Genomic DNA, 17,209 nt, shown 5'->3' with positions numbered 1-17,209 from the left:
TAAGTTGGTTTGTGAGTTAGGGATGTTAAATATGCCATGATTCTCTTTGTATATATTATATATTTGTTCTATATATTATTATATATTTTTGTGAATTTTCTGTGTAATATATATATTTTATTAGATTTTATATAATTGTTTGTAAATTATCTGATAATTTTCTGTGTAATTATGCATGTCTCTGTAATTTTCTAAGTGCTATATACTCACCTGTATTATTTCTGAAGCATTTAGATAATTATTTGTGTCTATTTTGTATTTTTCAAAATTAATTAAACATAAATATTAGTTTTTAAGTTAATTCATTTTAATGAATTAAAGTTAAATTCATAAATATTTATACTTAATTAAAGTTGAATTTTACAAAATATATGTGTAATATATTATATATTATTTGTATTAGGTTTTTGATTTTATGTGTAAAAGGTTTTATTTCAAAAGAAAATCAAAAATCATAATATTTATATATATTTCTGTGTTGTTAATTTTATTTAACTCGGCATGACAATCTGATAGATTGTCATACCGAGTTTATGTACCGGTTTTTGACTCCCGTATGACAATGTGAAGTTTGTCATACAAGATTCTTTTAAACCTCGGTATGACAATTCTTTATTTTGTCATACCGAAGTTTGAACTCGTATGACATATTCAACCATTGTCATACTAAACTTTTTCACCTACCGCCTGTTTAAACCTCGGTATGACAATTGAATCGATTGTCATACCGAAGTTCAAAACCCGTATGACATATCTATACAATGTCATACTCACTTCTTCACTTCATCTTCTTCACCTATACACACTGTTGCATACACACACTCTTACTCCACTCGGTTTTCAAGTTTCTTCCATAAAAACTTGCTGGTTACTCATTTTCAAGCACGATTTTGCTTGCTGGTTACTATTTAATCACGATTTAAGCTGTTACTCTGCCCGATTTTGCTTTGTTTTCACCGAGTTCAACCGAGTCGACCGGGTCAGGACGAGTTTGACCGAGTTTAAGCGTTTTGTTACCGGTTCTGTGATTATTTGGCTGTGGAATACCAGTACAGATCGATTTGCACTTGTTTGAATTCAACTGATTTTGAAACCCTAACCTTGAGTTCGAATTTTGGGGTTTTTAGTAAAGTTAAGGGCTCGTTTGGCTAATTGGAAGTCAGTTGGGACTTAGTTGGATTTAGTGGAACTTAATTGGACCATTTTCAATTTAATTAATTTTTAATTCGAGTTTAACCTTTTAATTCGAATTATTAATTAATTGATTAATTGATTAATTAATTTTTAATTGAAATTTGCGAGATATTTGAGAATTAACTTTTTATTTGAAAAATTCTCGCTTAATTCAATTCTTAATTATAAACAATGGCTGGCCAATTTGTGATCGGGGAGACGAACTACAATGGATACTTGGACCCTGATATTTGCTTAGTGAGATTCAGACCCTGGGTGAGATTCCTCAACAGTCAAAGCTTAGTCAGCACGGCGATCACTGCAGCTGCTGATTTGCAGATTAGACCTCTACAAGATTTTTACTCCTCTGCCATCAACACACTCTGCTAGAAAGCTTCAGGGTCTCGGGAAATATTGCTGGTGGACGAAGTATCACTATATCTGTGGATGATGTAATTAGGATTCTTGGATTTCCACGCAACAACTTTGCTGAGATTCCTACAGATGCTGAGATTGTCCAGTTCTTTCAGACCATTCACTATCAAGGAGAGATTCATTTACCGAGGATGCTGAAAGGGAATCTTAAACCTGAGTGGGACTTGTTCTTCGATACGCTGGCGAAAGTCTTTTCACCTACCACTCGAAGCAACTACAACATCATATCTTCCCTTCTTCAGATCATTGGATTCTGTATTGTTTACAATCGACGAATCAACTTTGGCAAGTTGCTTCTTCAGTCGATTTTAAAGAAGTTGGGACCACTCAGCAGCCGATCAGTTGCACAGAATGCCAAAGTGATATGCTTTTTCCCTCGGTTCTTAATGCCTTTTCTGAATGACAAGATGACAGACGCGGAGAAGAATTCATATTTCAATTCTCCAATTGCACCAACTCCGCGTGTCTGTACAAAACTGATGAAATCTCTGATCAACAAGAGAAAACATGAAAATGTTCCCCTTGTCGTAACTCCATACTTGTTGGAACAGTTCAATGCTCAACAACAACTGCATCAGTTTCAAGTGGCTCAGGAACAGCAACAGCAACAACCTCAACCACAACCAGAACACCAACAACCTGAACCACACCAATCACCACATCAATCTCCACACCAATCACCACATCAATCTCCACATCAGTCACCACACCAATCACCACATCATTCCCCTCTGCATCAAACACACACAGTTGAAGACGAACGTCAGGAATACAACTTCTTCGAAACCCAACCGTCTTCATCTGAACCACTACCACAACAACAACACACCCACTTTTTCCCACAAACACAATCAACCTCACAACCACTACCTGCTGACTCTACCTCAAATACAGAGTTGCAGTCCTTTCGAAAGGACCTACAGGTAGCTCAGGTACTTTCTGACTTCTCTTCTAACTTTAATATTGATATGTCAGATTATGTTTGTGACCTTGATTTTGTCTTCCAGATTACCAGCAATGAACCTGACAACACACAGGTTCATATCCCAGCTGATGACATTGCTCAACCTACTCCTTCTTCTGCAAACACAACAATCATCACTACTACTCAACCTATTCGTAAGATTGCCAGAAAGAGGAGTACAAGCAGTTTGTCGAGTCAACCCGCAGCTCTGTCTTCCATAAAGAAACCTCGGTTGGAAGCCCTGGAGACAACTGCAGCCTCATCCTTGCCTTCCCAAAAAGGCTTGGACTTGGAACAGGCAAAGAAACAGTCTCTGGACTCATTCTCTCAACAGAATGATGCCATTGAAGTTGACCGTCCTGCCACGGTACCCTGTACAGAGTCAAGCACTGCGCTAGCACTCACGCTAGTGCAAGACCAAACAGATACACAGGTTACCATGTTTACTGATTGCACAGATTTTCAAAATCCAATTAATATGTATGAAAACTTTACTGATCGCACTTTCTTTAATGATCAGGAGGAACTTGGCAGCGTGCAAGTAAATCTGCCCTCGCAGGCATTCGGAGGACAATTTGTTCCTCCACTACCTTTGAACCCATCTCAGGGGACATTGGTAGTTTACACAGGTACAGCTGGAAGAGTGAATACTATGAGTGAAGAAAGGCAAACACCGAGCGATACACATGCACGTGAGGCTAGTGAAACAGCTTTGAGTGTACGTGAGGTGAGTGCACACACTAACACAGCTCTGTTGGAGGAACAAATGGCTAAGCTGAAAGCTGAATTAGCCCGAATGATTGCAGAAAATGAGAAATTAAAGGGTGCACAGTTGGTGACCCTAGAAAAGAAAGCAGATGAAAGGCCATCCAGTTCTTCCAGGGATGAGCTTAAAGAAGAAATACATGAGTTGGCTGTCGAGATGAGATCTAACCATGCTCTTTATATGTCAAGATTTGATGATATCGACAGTAAACTTGATCAACTCCTAAGGAACTCAAAGTCAGATGCTGATACCTCCAGAGAGGATCCCTCAACTAAGGGGGAGAATAGAAGAGATAGAGGAGATGGAGACAAAGGTGACAGGGGCAATAGTTCGAATCAAAGTAACAAAGGGAATACTTCTGAATCTGCTCCTGACAATTCTGGAAAGTCTAAAGGCAAAGAGCCGGCACATCAATCTGAGAATGTCTTTAATTCTGATAACTATGATGATTTTCCACAAGACATGGATGATGATGACGTCTTCGATGCTACTTACCGTCAAGCAGAGGAAGAAGGCAAATTTGAGGAGAGCTATCTGTTTCAGGATGAAGAACCTGTTGACCCTGAACATGAAGAGAATGTCCGGAAGTTTAAAGCTGAGAATGAAGCTAGGAAGCGTAAGCTTCGTGATTACCAGAAACTTCTAGAGGACAAGTTGATAACAGAAGATCAAATCAAGATTGAAAAGCAGAAAATCTACGATGCTGCGTGCAAGCAGAAGAATCTTGATATCAAAAGGAAGGTTGGAAAAAGCTGGGACATTGCAAAGAGGATTTTCAATGGACCTCAAAGGGAGCCTTTCAATGACAGAAAGTTTTTATCTCTGATCTACGATCTTCGAGAGGTAAACCCTGACGAGGATATCTTTATGCATGCCTTTGCTTTAGAAATTGATTATTTGACTATTGGAGTTTATAACTTGCTAGAACAGTGGGAGCTGATTGTATATACATGGAGAAATGGTTCATTTAGATTATCTGTTGAATTTATTAAATCATTCTCTGTGTCTGAGCTTTGGGTACTTCGTAATAAGGTAAAGCGATGCTCCAATCTGAATGAACTTCTTCGTGACAAGCTGTTGGACTGTGCTGTCTTTAATAGTCCACAGGTTGTCAAAAATCCATATTGTATTAAGTTCATTCACAAGGAACTCTTATGCACTGTCAATCTGAATGAGGAGGCATTACCTAAGTATCCTGCTAAACGACTGGCTCTAGCATCCACTCTACTACGAACCAAGGGCTTTGCTTCTAAAGCCAAATCTGATGCTGATGATGTGATCTTGTCTTACTGCACCCGAAGAAATGTTTCTCAATATTTTCGAAGGATGAAGGGTGTTACTAAATCTCAGCCATCAGACTTTCGGGAAGATCCTGTAGAGATGGAAGTGTTACATCAACTGGCTCTGGCAAGGGAACGTAAGAAGGGTGGTGAGTCCACTACATCAGAAGTGCCATCCAGAGAAGAACCGTCAACTCCTATTCTTCACGATTCTGATATCGAAGAAGGAGAAGTTGATCTTTAGATTTTTTAAGGAATTTGTAATATATGTTCAGTAAGAACATCCTTATGTAATCTAATGTACTTGTTTGAATTCTGGTGAATGTTTAATGAAATACCAGAAACTTTTTACTATTTACAATTCATGTTTAATCCTTTGTCTTATCAGTTAGTTGAGTTATCCTCTCGATAATTTGCATGTTATGTTAACAAACAAATAGGGGGAGATTGAAAGGCACATGTTTAGCCTATTTGTATTTAAGAGTATTAACTCAACTCTGATAAGAAAGAAAGTAAATTAGCAAGCTCTACTGAAGGAATCCGTACGAAGAACGTCAAATGATTTATTAAAATCATATGTCTGAAGAATTTCAGGATGCTGCTGCACACCACTGAAAGAAGTTCATTAATAGGTTCAAGCCTCAGTGTACAAATAATATTTTGTAGCACGTCCAGAAGTCCAAAAGATATAAAGTTTTAATACTTTATTTATTCAGAAGATTCCAAACTATTTCTACTTATGAAGATGAACTACGAAGACAAAGACTCGACGAACAAGCCACTTCTCAAATATTTAATTGATAAAGAATATTTGATTCAGCTAGATACAGATGAACCAGACAGTACATTTGTGTGTCAGCTACTCAGATTAAATATTCTGCATCAACAATAGGTGGTCGTTCAATCAAGACAAAGAATCAGATCTTTTAAAGGAAGTCAGAAGACCTGCTGCTGAAGGCTGTGCTCAAAATAATTATTCTTTTAATTCATTCACATCTCAAATTAATTATATAAGTTATGTAATTTATTTATTAAATTGATTCACACTTGAATTAATTTAATTTATGAATTTATATGATTAATATAATTAAGTGAATAATTATTGAATTAATTATATTAAAGAAAATCTATTTAAAACTGATTTTGGGCACGGTATGACAATCATATAGATTGTCATACCGCACCTGGTTTGTCATACCGTGTCAAGTGGCATGACATGCACATTGTCATACCGAATTATGTAGCATGACAATGTTACACTTTGTCATACCGATTTGGCTTAGCATGACAATGTTATGTATTGTCATACCGAAGTTAAGTAGTATGACATTACTTTTGTGACAGCCCGAGAATCCGGGGGTCTGGATTATGACGTCACCACACAAAACCCATTTTAAAACACTTTTGGAACTCTGTATTTTTATTCAAGATAATGAAAATTCCAAAAGAATTTAAAACTTGAAAACATTTAATAAAAGATTTGAATGAAAACATAAATCAAATGATTTCAAAACCTGAATTTTAAATTTGAAAACCATCATAAAAGAATTTCCAGAGAACATTTAAACTTTAATAAGTGATTCGAAAGAGAACATTTTAACCCCCAAAAACAACAGGATCGCTTCCAGCTTACAGTATTGAAATTAGAATCCACCACTAATACTATACAATATTTCTTACCAAGTCAGATCATCTTCGATAAGAAGAATCACTGTCAACTATTCCAGCTTGCACCAACCTCATCAACTTTCCTCACCACTCCCTGACCACTGGATCCTCAACTCTGTCTCCTCGCCTAGCATTAGCCTTATCCACAATCTCAATCAATCATCTCATCTTTCAGCCTTTCTGAAATGGTTAGAAAGGAATAGCAAGGGTGAGCAACAATGCTCAGCAAGTAATAATAACAATGATAATTCTGAAATGATATAAGAGAAGTTCACGAGTTCAAGATGTAAAAGGATTCAACCTGAATTCATGAGTTCATGGTATTGTATAGAATGCTTTACAATACCTTTCAGCGTTTAAACTGAGAAATTCAATCTTTCCAGAGAATTATTGAATTGGACTATCATATTTTAATGAAAACCAAGGTTAGGCAGCTGATCAGTTCCGCACTAACCCCGAGCAGGCCCCGCCATGCTCTATCACTGGATCCAAGGCACTCATTGGCCTAACATGACCACGAATCTGGTCCACAGGTTTATATAAAAACAATAATCCAATTCTATAATTCAATTCAAGAAACCAATGTAAATCAACAGAACATCATCATAAATATTATCAACAACTGAATAATTCCAAATCAACTTTGATAATAATCTATTCATAAATCATGATCCATCATCTCATAAATCACAGTTCAGGAAATCCTCAACTATTCAGTATCCTCCATTATCGGCTAAGCAACTGAATTTAGCCTGCTAAACCAGCATGACAATGGTGGGTTGAATAATCAAGAAGATCCCAATTCATTCAAAGCTCTAACTATCACTGAGCAACACATGCTTCAATGACAATCTGAACTTCGAATTAATTTGTAGAACGGACATTCTTTAGAAACTTGAAGATTAGAAAGAATGGGTCAAAATACTCGCACTTTCGAACATTGAAAAGAAAGATATGAATACTTGAAACATATACCAAAGGAATGGATCAGAATATTTGCAATATATCCAAAAGAAAGGTTTAGGATACTTGCCTTAAATCTGACTCCCGTCTCACAGCTCATTCTCATCTTTCCACTTTCACAATCTATGCATCTCATAATCTCTAGACCATCTCTAGCTATACTCTATTCGCCACATCGCTTCGCTTACTCGATTCATCCCTTATTCGCTTTGCAATACCATTCTGACTTTCTGACGTCTTCGAACGTACACGTCTCCTCCAAATCCTTTACGAAAATAAGATCATACTATAGTCACTAAACAATATATCGCATATACATATCACGTATACCGATACCCACTTATATACCCCTGTAAACTTATCACATATCACTTAACACGTAATCATGCTTTGACTCTACCATATAGTCAAGTCATATTTCACATAACATATTATCAATTAAATATCATTTAAATCTTATCGAAAATCCGACATCGTCTCGTCTATTTATTAGACTATCCACCTGTTATCTTATCTCAATCAACAATCAACCAACCAAATCCAATTCCTATAATCCATATGTCCTTGTCCAATATTAATCAAATCATGACACTATGTCATATAAGTCATTTATCATGTATATAATATCGAGCATAAACATATATATCACGTAATCATCGATTAATAGCAATCAAATAACATATAATCACATTCTGCACATTTAACATCAATTATTCACATTCTCGACTCCCTCATATTATTATGTCATATCAAACTAGACTTTATAAGCTTTAATCTCTTTTTCGTTTCACCTGATTCCGACTTACGGATCAAAAGATATGACCACAACCATTTTCTCACTCTTATATCGACACAAAAAAACATCCAATCAATAGCAGACAACACATTACACATTAAGTCTCCCATCCCAATTGATGTCAAATCAATTCTTGGGTTTAAAATGATTTTTCGGGAATTTTCTGGAATTTTTAAACATTTTTCGGAATGAAAATCGATAAAAGAATCACTTTTCAAATAAATAATCAAGTCCCAAATACTTGAAATTGGACTTGAAATCATTTATAAACAATTGACGAGCCTTGAACATAATTTAGAAAAATATTTCAAAGCTCGAAACTATTTTTCGGAATTTTTAAATCAAAAAGGATAATTAAATCCAATTAATTAATCAATTAAAATCAATTAATAATTAATTAAAATAATTAATCAATTAATATTTAAATTAATTGACCAATTAAAATAATTAATTACTAATTAAAATTAATTAATAAATCAAATTAGATTTATTTTTGAATAAATAAATAATTAAACAAACATTTTTGAAATTAAAATAAATCATTAAAATCAATTTTCAAAATAAATTTAAAAAGGTTTAAAATGTAAGAAATCTGAAATTATATGGCAGGGTGCCAGGTGTAAACTTTGAAAACTTTGAGGGCTGGAACGTCAAAAACGAAACCAGAAGGCACAATCTTCATCATCTTCAGAAACTGGGGGGCTAAACGGTAATTATACCGCCGCCGCCGCCCCCCGTCGCCGGAATCTCCGTTCCCGGCCTCTGTTCCACACCAAACTATCCATATATGATCTACAGCTTCCCAGGAATTGATCCCTTCGATCCATTTCGCCAGAAACCACCCGAGGCAGCCGGAATTTGAAAAGAAAGGTTCGCCGCCGGCGAACCTTTTCCTTCCCCGACCGGCTCGATTTGCAACCCAACACACAAAATAGCTATATCAATCGATTCCCCTTTTCCTCCTCTATCTATTCATATATACCACCACCTCCCAGATTTAACAGAATGAAAATCCGGCCGAAATTCATAATTTTCCGGCCAAAAGCTTCAAGAACTTCAAGAACACTCAATTCCATGAATCAAACCCTTATTTCTAGGTGTTATGGAACTCAAAAATCAACATATAATATACCAAAACGACGAGAAAAACATGCTCTACAACATGGAATCATCAAAACAATCAAACAAACACGTTTGCAAAAATCCACTATTTAAATCATATTAATTCGAAATTTAAAACTTCAATTACTCCCTACCTGTGAATCTCAGGTTGTTTTTGATTGCAGATATAGATTCTACTCTTCGATATCTTCGATTTGACTATTCGCACGCTTGATTCTGACTCCAATAACGCCTTCAAATCCACGTTTGATTATGAAGAACACGAAGAACACCGCTCGGTTTCTCTCGATTATCGTGCGGAGAAACTGGTGAAATGATTTTACGGGTGAAAATAAGCTCTAGAAAGGTATATTTATATTTACAAATAATTGGTACCCCTTTGGATCGTTTATGGCATGAAAATACGTATTTAATAGCTTTATATTAAGAAAGTGGGGTCCAATCGGTACTAGTTTTCAAGATAATCATCAAAACGGGGCTTTTTAACTCAATTATTGGTCTGCGGGTCCCATTGCAATTATTACAAGATAAGGATGAAGAAAATATCTCGGTTCACGTTTATCGAGACAAACTGGATAATTATCGACAATTTTAGTACCCGAAAAACTCCGCCGGACCGACTCCAGGGAAAACCGTACTCCGGATCGAAAAAGTCAAAACACGAAAAATGTCCGGAATATTCAAATTAGGCTAAAGGTGAGTTTTCTCGAAACTTCCGGGAAGAAAATTTGCCACCTCGTTACGAGTGGACGGTTTTACGGAAGTCAAATAATTAATAATTAAATATAAATATGCACAATTAAATCTGTAAATCAATTATAAAATCATCTAACATTCCATAAATCGATATGAAAATATCCAAATAAACTATATTTTCTCCTGAGCATATAGAAATTGAAATCTCTCAAATACGAACACATATGAGCAGTTAACGCAATAAACCAGATAATATAAAATTCACAAAAATTCATATACTAATCATATAATACTCATAATTAACCATAGTTAATTAATCAACAAATCCACCAATACCACCTAATCACATAACACATATATTCGCATAATATTCATACAGAATTTTCAAAATAATATATGAAAATCCGTTTTGAAAATACAATTATTTATCAATAACACAATAACCCGGGGTTTAAATATAAACCTTTGAAAATTCATTAAACTGGAATAAAATATTAAATCTTATTCCTTTCTTTTTAAGAAAATCCTTTATAATATTAATAAAAATATTTTTAAAATCCGGGTTATTACAATCTACCCTCCTTATAGGGATTCCGTCCTCGGAATCCGAGAAAGAAGGAGGACGCATAATTTTGTAAAATCCATAGTAATCCACAGAACAAGTATAATCACATGGAACTATCCACATAGTCAATCCATTTTTCAACTAAAGCCAACGATAATATTTAGACAAATAGATTTATAATAATCAAATCTAAATTTAATAATATGGGATATTACATTCTACCCCCCTTATAAGGATTCCGTCCTCGGAATCCTCCGAAGAAACTAAAACGTATTACTTATAAGATTCCACTATACGCTTCGTAATAACGTATCATCATTCACCTTTGATTGGCCTTGGCATACCTTTGACTTTAAAGAAATTTGAGAATCAACTTTCACAATTGCAGAATTCATTTCCCAAGAATCAATCTTTGGGAATTTTGAACAGAACAAGATGTTTTCAAGGTAGATCATATTTGAATAAAGGAGTGACTGAGAGATCTATATGATCAATGAACTTGGTGTTGCGTGTCCACATTAGACACTACTAAAGGTTGTTAACCTTCTTGTAATCACAACACACACAAGTGATGGCGTCCCATCCAACTCCTATCACACAGACAGGTATACCTTGTGTCCCCTATAAATAGGGTTGTTCATCCCAATCAAATTGAAGAAATGTTAAGGAATATCAGAGAATATCAAGGAATATCAACAATATCAAAGAACACTAAGGGATATCAAGGCAGATGAAAGGGTATCAAGGAATGTCAAGAAATGTCAAACAATATCAAGGAACATCACTATCTCTTCACAACAAACCTTCATCACACATCTTTACTTTCCAACTCATACCAATAATCAATATCAATGTCATCTTAGAATTTGAGAAATTGAAGATCTCATTTATCAAAACTTTTGTAGAAAAGATATCATGATAATATCTTACTGATTAGAAAACCATCAAAAGAATCTTTAGTTGAAGAGAGGTATTGCCAAGGTCTTCTCAGATTCCGACTCTACTTCTATAAATCATTGTACGATATATGTCTTCTTTTCAACGTTCTTGATGATCAATCGATTTGACTCGCAATGGCTTCGTAAGATGTCATTGTAGACGTTATCGTCCGTAATAAGTCTGGCCCAAGTAGTTCACGTTCTCATGCTTCATCCAATTGCCTTTGAAATTCATAGCACAAACACGTAACGTATCTTCGATTGTCTGGATCATCAACCTGTGGGTTATGGGCCCACCTTGATGCCATTTGAAATCCCGATTAGCTCGAAGCGTTGTCGTCGAGAACTAACGTTCTAACTTATTCGTAGACATCATCTCTAATAACTGGACTCAATTCCATGTACTCTCTATCATTCACTTCTCACCTGTCAACCTCTATCTACCAATCTCTCCTTCTAATCCAATACAACTCATATTCTATACTTACTCTTCATATCTTCACTCAAAACAATATACATCTTCCAAATATCTGACATGGTCAACATACTATGAACCATGCATTTATATCATCCTCAAATCAATACAATAATCCAATTTCAAATATGCAGTATAGTCAGAATACTCTGAACTCTGCATTTTCACCATTCTCAACTCAATCATTCACTATCAAACTCTTCTATATAGGTCTAATACTGACCTTTCTCACAATTCATTATCTCAATTATTCAACATACTAAAAATCATATGTCTAACTTAGGAATCAAAATCTCTCTAAACTTATGCACTCAACTTAATCATCTAACCAGACTCTATGCCTCCATCACATCTCTAGACTATTTCTAAATAGTCTTACAATACCTCTATGTGAGGTCACACAACATTCTCCTCTAGAAAACTTAAGACTATAATCTATATTCAAATTTCAATAACTTGTAACCTGTTGCTCTGATACCAACTGTGACAGCCCGAGAATCCGGGGGTCTGGATTATGACGTCACCACACAAAACCCATTTTAAAACACTTTTGGAACTCTGTATTTTTATTCAAGATAATGAAAATTCCAAAAGAATTTAAAACTTGAAAACATTTAATAAAAGATTTGAATGAAAACATAAATCAAATGATTTCAAAACCTGAATTTTAAATTTGAAAACCATCATAAAAGAATTTCCAGAGAACATTTAAACTTTAATAAGTGATTCGAAAGAGAACATTTTAACCCCCAAAAACAACAGGATCGCTTCCAGGTTACAGTATTGAAATTAGAATCCACCACTAATACTATACAATATTTCTTACCAAGTCAGATCATCTTCGATAAGAAGAATCACTGTCAACTATTCCAGCTTGCACCAACCTCATCAACTTTCCTCACCACTCCCTGACCACTGGATCCTCAACTCTGTCTCCTCGCCTAGCATTAGCCTTATCCACAATCTCAATCAATCATCTCATCTTTCAGCCTTTCTGAAATGGTTAGAAAGGAATAGCAAGGGTGAGCAACAATGCTCAGCAAGTAATAATAACAATGATAATTCTGAAATGATATAAGAGAAGTTCACGAGTTCAAGATGTAAAAGGATTCAACCTGAATTCATGAGTTCATGGTATTGTATAGAATGCTTTACAATACCTTTCAGCGTTTAAACTGAGAAATTCAATCTTTCCAGAGAATTATTGAATTGGACTATCATATTTTAATGAAAACCAAGGTTAGGCAGCTGATCAGTTCCGCACTAACCCCGAGCAGGCCCCGCCATGCTCTATCACTGGATCCAAGGCACTCATTGGCCTAACATGACCACGAATCTGGTCCACAGGTTTATATAAAAACAATAATCCAATTCTATAATTCAATTCAAGAAACCAATGTAAATCAACAGAACATCATCATAAATATTATCAACAACTGAATAATTCCAAATCAACTTTGATAATAATCTATTCATAAATCATGATCCATCATCTCATAAATCACAGTTCAGGAAATCCTCAACTATTCAGTATCCTCCATTATCGGCTAAGCAACTGAATTTAGCCTGCTAAACCAGCATGACAATGGTGGGTTGAATAATCAAGAAGATCCCAATTCATTCAAAGCTCTAACTATCACTGAGCAACACATGCTTCAATGACAATCTGAACTTCGAATTAATTTGTAGAACGGACATTCTTTAGAAACTTGAAGATTAGAAAGAATGGGTCAAAATACTCGCACTTTCGAACATTGAAAAGAAAGATATGAATACTTGAAACATATACCAAAGGAATGGATCAGAATATTTGCAATATATCCAAAAGAAAGGTTTAGGATACTTGCCTTAAATCTGACTCCCGTCTCACAGCTCATTCTCATCTTTCCACTTTCACAATCTATGCATCTCATAATCTCTAGACCATCTCTAGCTATACTCTATTCGCCACATCGCTTCGCTTACTCGATTCATCCCTTATTCGCTTTGCAATACCATTCTGACTTTCTGACGTCTTCGAACGTACACGTCTCCTCCAAATCCTTTACGAAAATAAGATCATACTATAGTCACTAAACAATATATCGCATATACATATCACGTATACCGATACCCACTTATATACCCCTGTAAACTTATCACATATCACTTAACACGTAATCATGCTTTGACTCTACCATATAGTCAAGTCATATTTCACATAACATATTATCAATTAAATATCATTTAAATCTTATCGAAAATCCGACATCGTCTCGTCTATTTATTAGACTATCCACCTGTTATCTTATCTCAATCAACAATCAACCAACCAAATCCAATTCCTATAATCCATATGTCCTTGTCCAATATTAATCAAATCATGACACTATGTCATATAAGTCATTTATCATGTATATAATATCGAGCATAAACATATATATCACGTAATCATCGATTAATAGCAATCAAATAACATATAATCACATTCTGCACATTTAACATCAATTATTCACATTCTCGACTCCCTCATATTATTATGTCATATCAAACTAGACTTTATAAGCTTTAATCTCTTTTTCGTTTCACCTGATTCCGACTTACGGATCAAAAGATATGACCACAACCATTTTCTCACTCTTATATCGACACAAAAAAACATCCAATCAATAGCAGACAACACATTACACATTAAGTCTCCCATCCCAATTGATGTCAAATCAATTCTTGGGTTTAAAATGATTTTTCGGGAATTTTCTGGAATTTTTAAACATTTTTCGGAATGAAAATCGATAAAAGAATCACTTTTCAAATAAATAATCAAGTCCCAAATACTTGAAATTGGACTTGAAATCATTTATAAACAATTGACGAGCCTTGAACATAATTTAGAAAAATATTTCAAAGCTCGAAACTATTTTTCGGAATTTTTAAATCAAAAAGGATAATTAAATCCAATTAATTAATCAATTAAAATCAATTAATAATTAATTAAAATAATTAATCAATTAATATTTAAATTAATTGACCAATTAAAATAATTAATTACTAATTAAAATTAATTAATAAATCAAATTAGATTTATTTTTGAATAAATAAATAATTAAACAAACATTTTTGAAATTAAAATAAATCATTAAAATCAATTTTCAAAATAAATTTAAAAAGGTTTAAAATGTAAGAAATCTGAAATTATATGGCAGGGTGCCAGGTGTAAACTTTGAAAACTTTGAGGGCTGGAACGTCAAAAACGAAACCAGAAGGCACAATCTTCATCATCTTCAGAAACTGGGGGGCTAAACGGTAATTATACCGCCGCCGCCGCCCCCCGTCGCCGGAATCTCCGTTCCCGGCCTCTGTTCCACACCAAACTATCCATATATGATCTACAGCTTCCCAGGAATTGATCCCTTCGATCCATTTCGCCAGAAACCACCCGAGGCAGCCGGAATTTGAAAAGAAAGGTTCGCCGCCGGCGAACCTTTTCCTTCCCCGACCGGCTCGATTTGCAACCCAACACACAAAATAGCTATATCAATCGATTCCCCTTTTCCTCCTCTATCTATTCATATATACCACCACCTCCCAGATTTAACAGAATGAAAATCCGGCCGAAATTCATAATTTTCCGGCCAAAAGCTTCAAGAACTTCAAGAACACTCAATTCCATGAATCAAACCCTTATTTCTAGGTGTTATGGAACTCAAAAATCAACATATAATATACCAAAACGACGAGAAAAACATGCTCTACAACATGGAATCATCAAAACAATCAAACAAACACGTTTGCAAAAATCCACTATTTAAATCATATTAATTCGAAATTTAAAACTTCAATTACTCCCTACCTGTGAATCTCAGGTTGTTTTTGATTGCAGATATAGATTCTACTCTTCGATATCTTCGATTTGACTATTCGCACGCTTGATTCTGACTCCAATAACGCCTTCAAATCCACGTTTGATTATGAAGAACACGAAGAACACCGCTCGGTTTCTCTCGATTATCGTGCGGAGAAACTGGTGAAATGATTTTACGGGTGAAAATAAGCTCTAGAAAGGTATATTTATATTTACAAATAATTGGTACCCCTTTGGATCGTTTATGGCATGAAAATACGTATTTAATAGCTTTATATTAAGAAAGTGGGGTCCAATCGGTACTAGTTTTCAAGATAATCATCAAAACGGGGCTTTTTAACTCAATTATTGGTCTGCGGGTCCCATTGCAATTATTACAAGATAAGGATGAAGAAAATATCTCGGTTCACGTTTATCGAGACAAACTGGATAATTATCGACAATTTTAGTACCCGAAAAACTCCGCCGGACCGACTCCAGGGAAAACCGTACTCCGGATCGAAAAAGTCAAAACACGAAAAATGTCCGGAATATTCAAATTAGGCTAAAGGTGAGTTTTCTCGAAACTTCCGGGAAGAAAATTTGCCACCTCGTTACGAGTGGACGGTTTTACGGAAGTCAAATAATTAATAATTAAATATAAATATGCACAATTAAATCTGTAAATCAATTATAAAATCATCTAACATTCCATAAATCGATATGAAAATATCCAAATAAACTATATTTTCTCCTGAGCATATAGAAATTGAAATCTCTCAAATACGAACACATATGAGCAGTTAACGCAATAAACCAGATAATATAAAATTCACAAAAATTCATATACTAATCATATAATACTCATAATTAACCATAGTTAATTAATCAACAAATCCACCAATACCACCTAATCACATAACACATATATTCGCATAATATTCATACAGAATTTTCAAAATAATATATGAAAATCCGTTTTGAAAATACAATTATTTATCAATAACACAATAACCCGGGGTTTAAATATAAACCTTTGAAAATTCATTAAACTGGAATAAAATATTAAATCTTATTCCTTTCTTTTTAAGAAAATCCTTTATAATATTAATAAAAATATTTTTAAAATCCGGGTTATTACAATCTACCCTCCTTATAGGGATTCCGTCCTCGGAATCCGAGAAAGAAGGAGGACGCATAATTTTGTAAAATCCATAGTAATCCACAGAACAAGTATAATCACATGGAACTATCCACATAGTCAATCCATTTTTCAACTAAAGCCAACGATAATATTTAGACAAATAGATTTATAATAATCAAATCTAAATTTAATAATATGGGATATTACAACTTTGCATTGTCATACTGATCCAAACTTAACCTCCAAGTCATATGTCATACTATGGATTGTCATACCGAAAATTGTTGTATGACATTAGCTGACATTGTCATACCGATTCCAATTGCAGCATGACATGAGCTCACATTGTCATACTGATTTCAATTGTAGCATGACATTAGCTCACATTGTCATACTGTTCTTTG

General features: G+C 34.7%; 1 long non-coding RNA gene across 1 annotated transcript; it reads right to left on the bottom strand.

Annotated features, from left to right (window-relative positions):
* Positions 1–12,526: 12,526 nt before the first annotated feature.
* LOC135151170 (uncharacterized) lies at positions 12,527–17,004 on the bottom strand. Its single transcript, XR_010289720.1, has 2 exons — positions 15,671–17,004; positions 12,527–12,835 (listed from the first exon to the last, which is right to left on the bottom strand). It is a non-coding gene; the product is annotated as an uncharacterized LOC135151170 (long non-coding RNA).
* Between the last annotated feature and the right edge of the window lie 205 nt (positions 17,005–17,209).

This window comes from Daucus carota, chromosome 3 (genome assembly GCF_001625215.2).
Source record: "Daucus carota subsp. sativus chromosome 3, DH1 v3.0, whole genome shotgun sequence".
NCBI classification, from domain to species: Eukaryota; Viridiplantae; Streptophyta; class Magnoliopsida; order Apiales; family Apiaceae; genus Daucus; species Daucus carota.
This window is presented reverse-complemented; position numbering and strand designations above follow the sequence as displayed.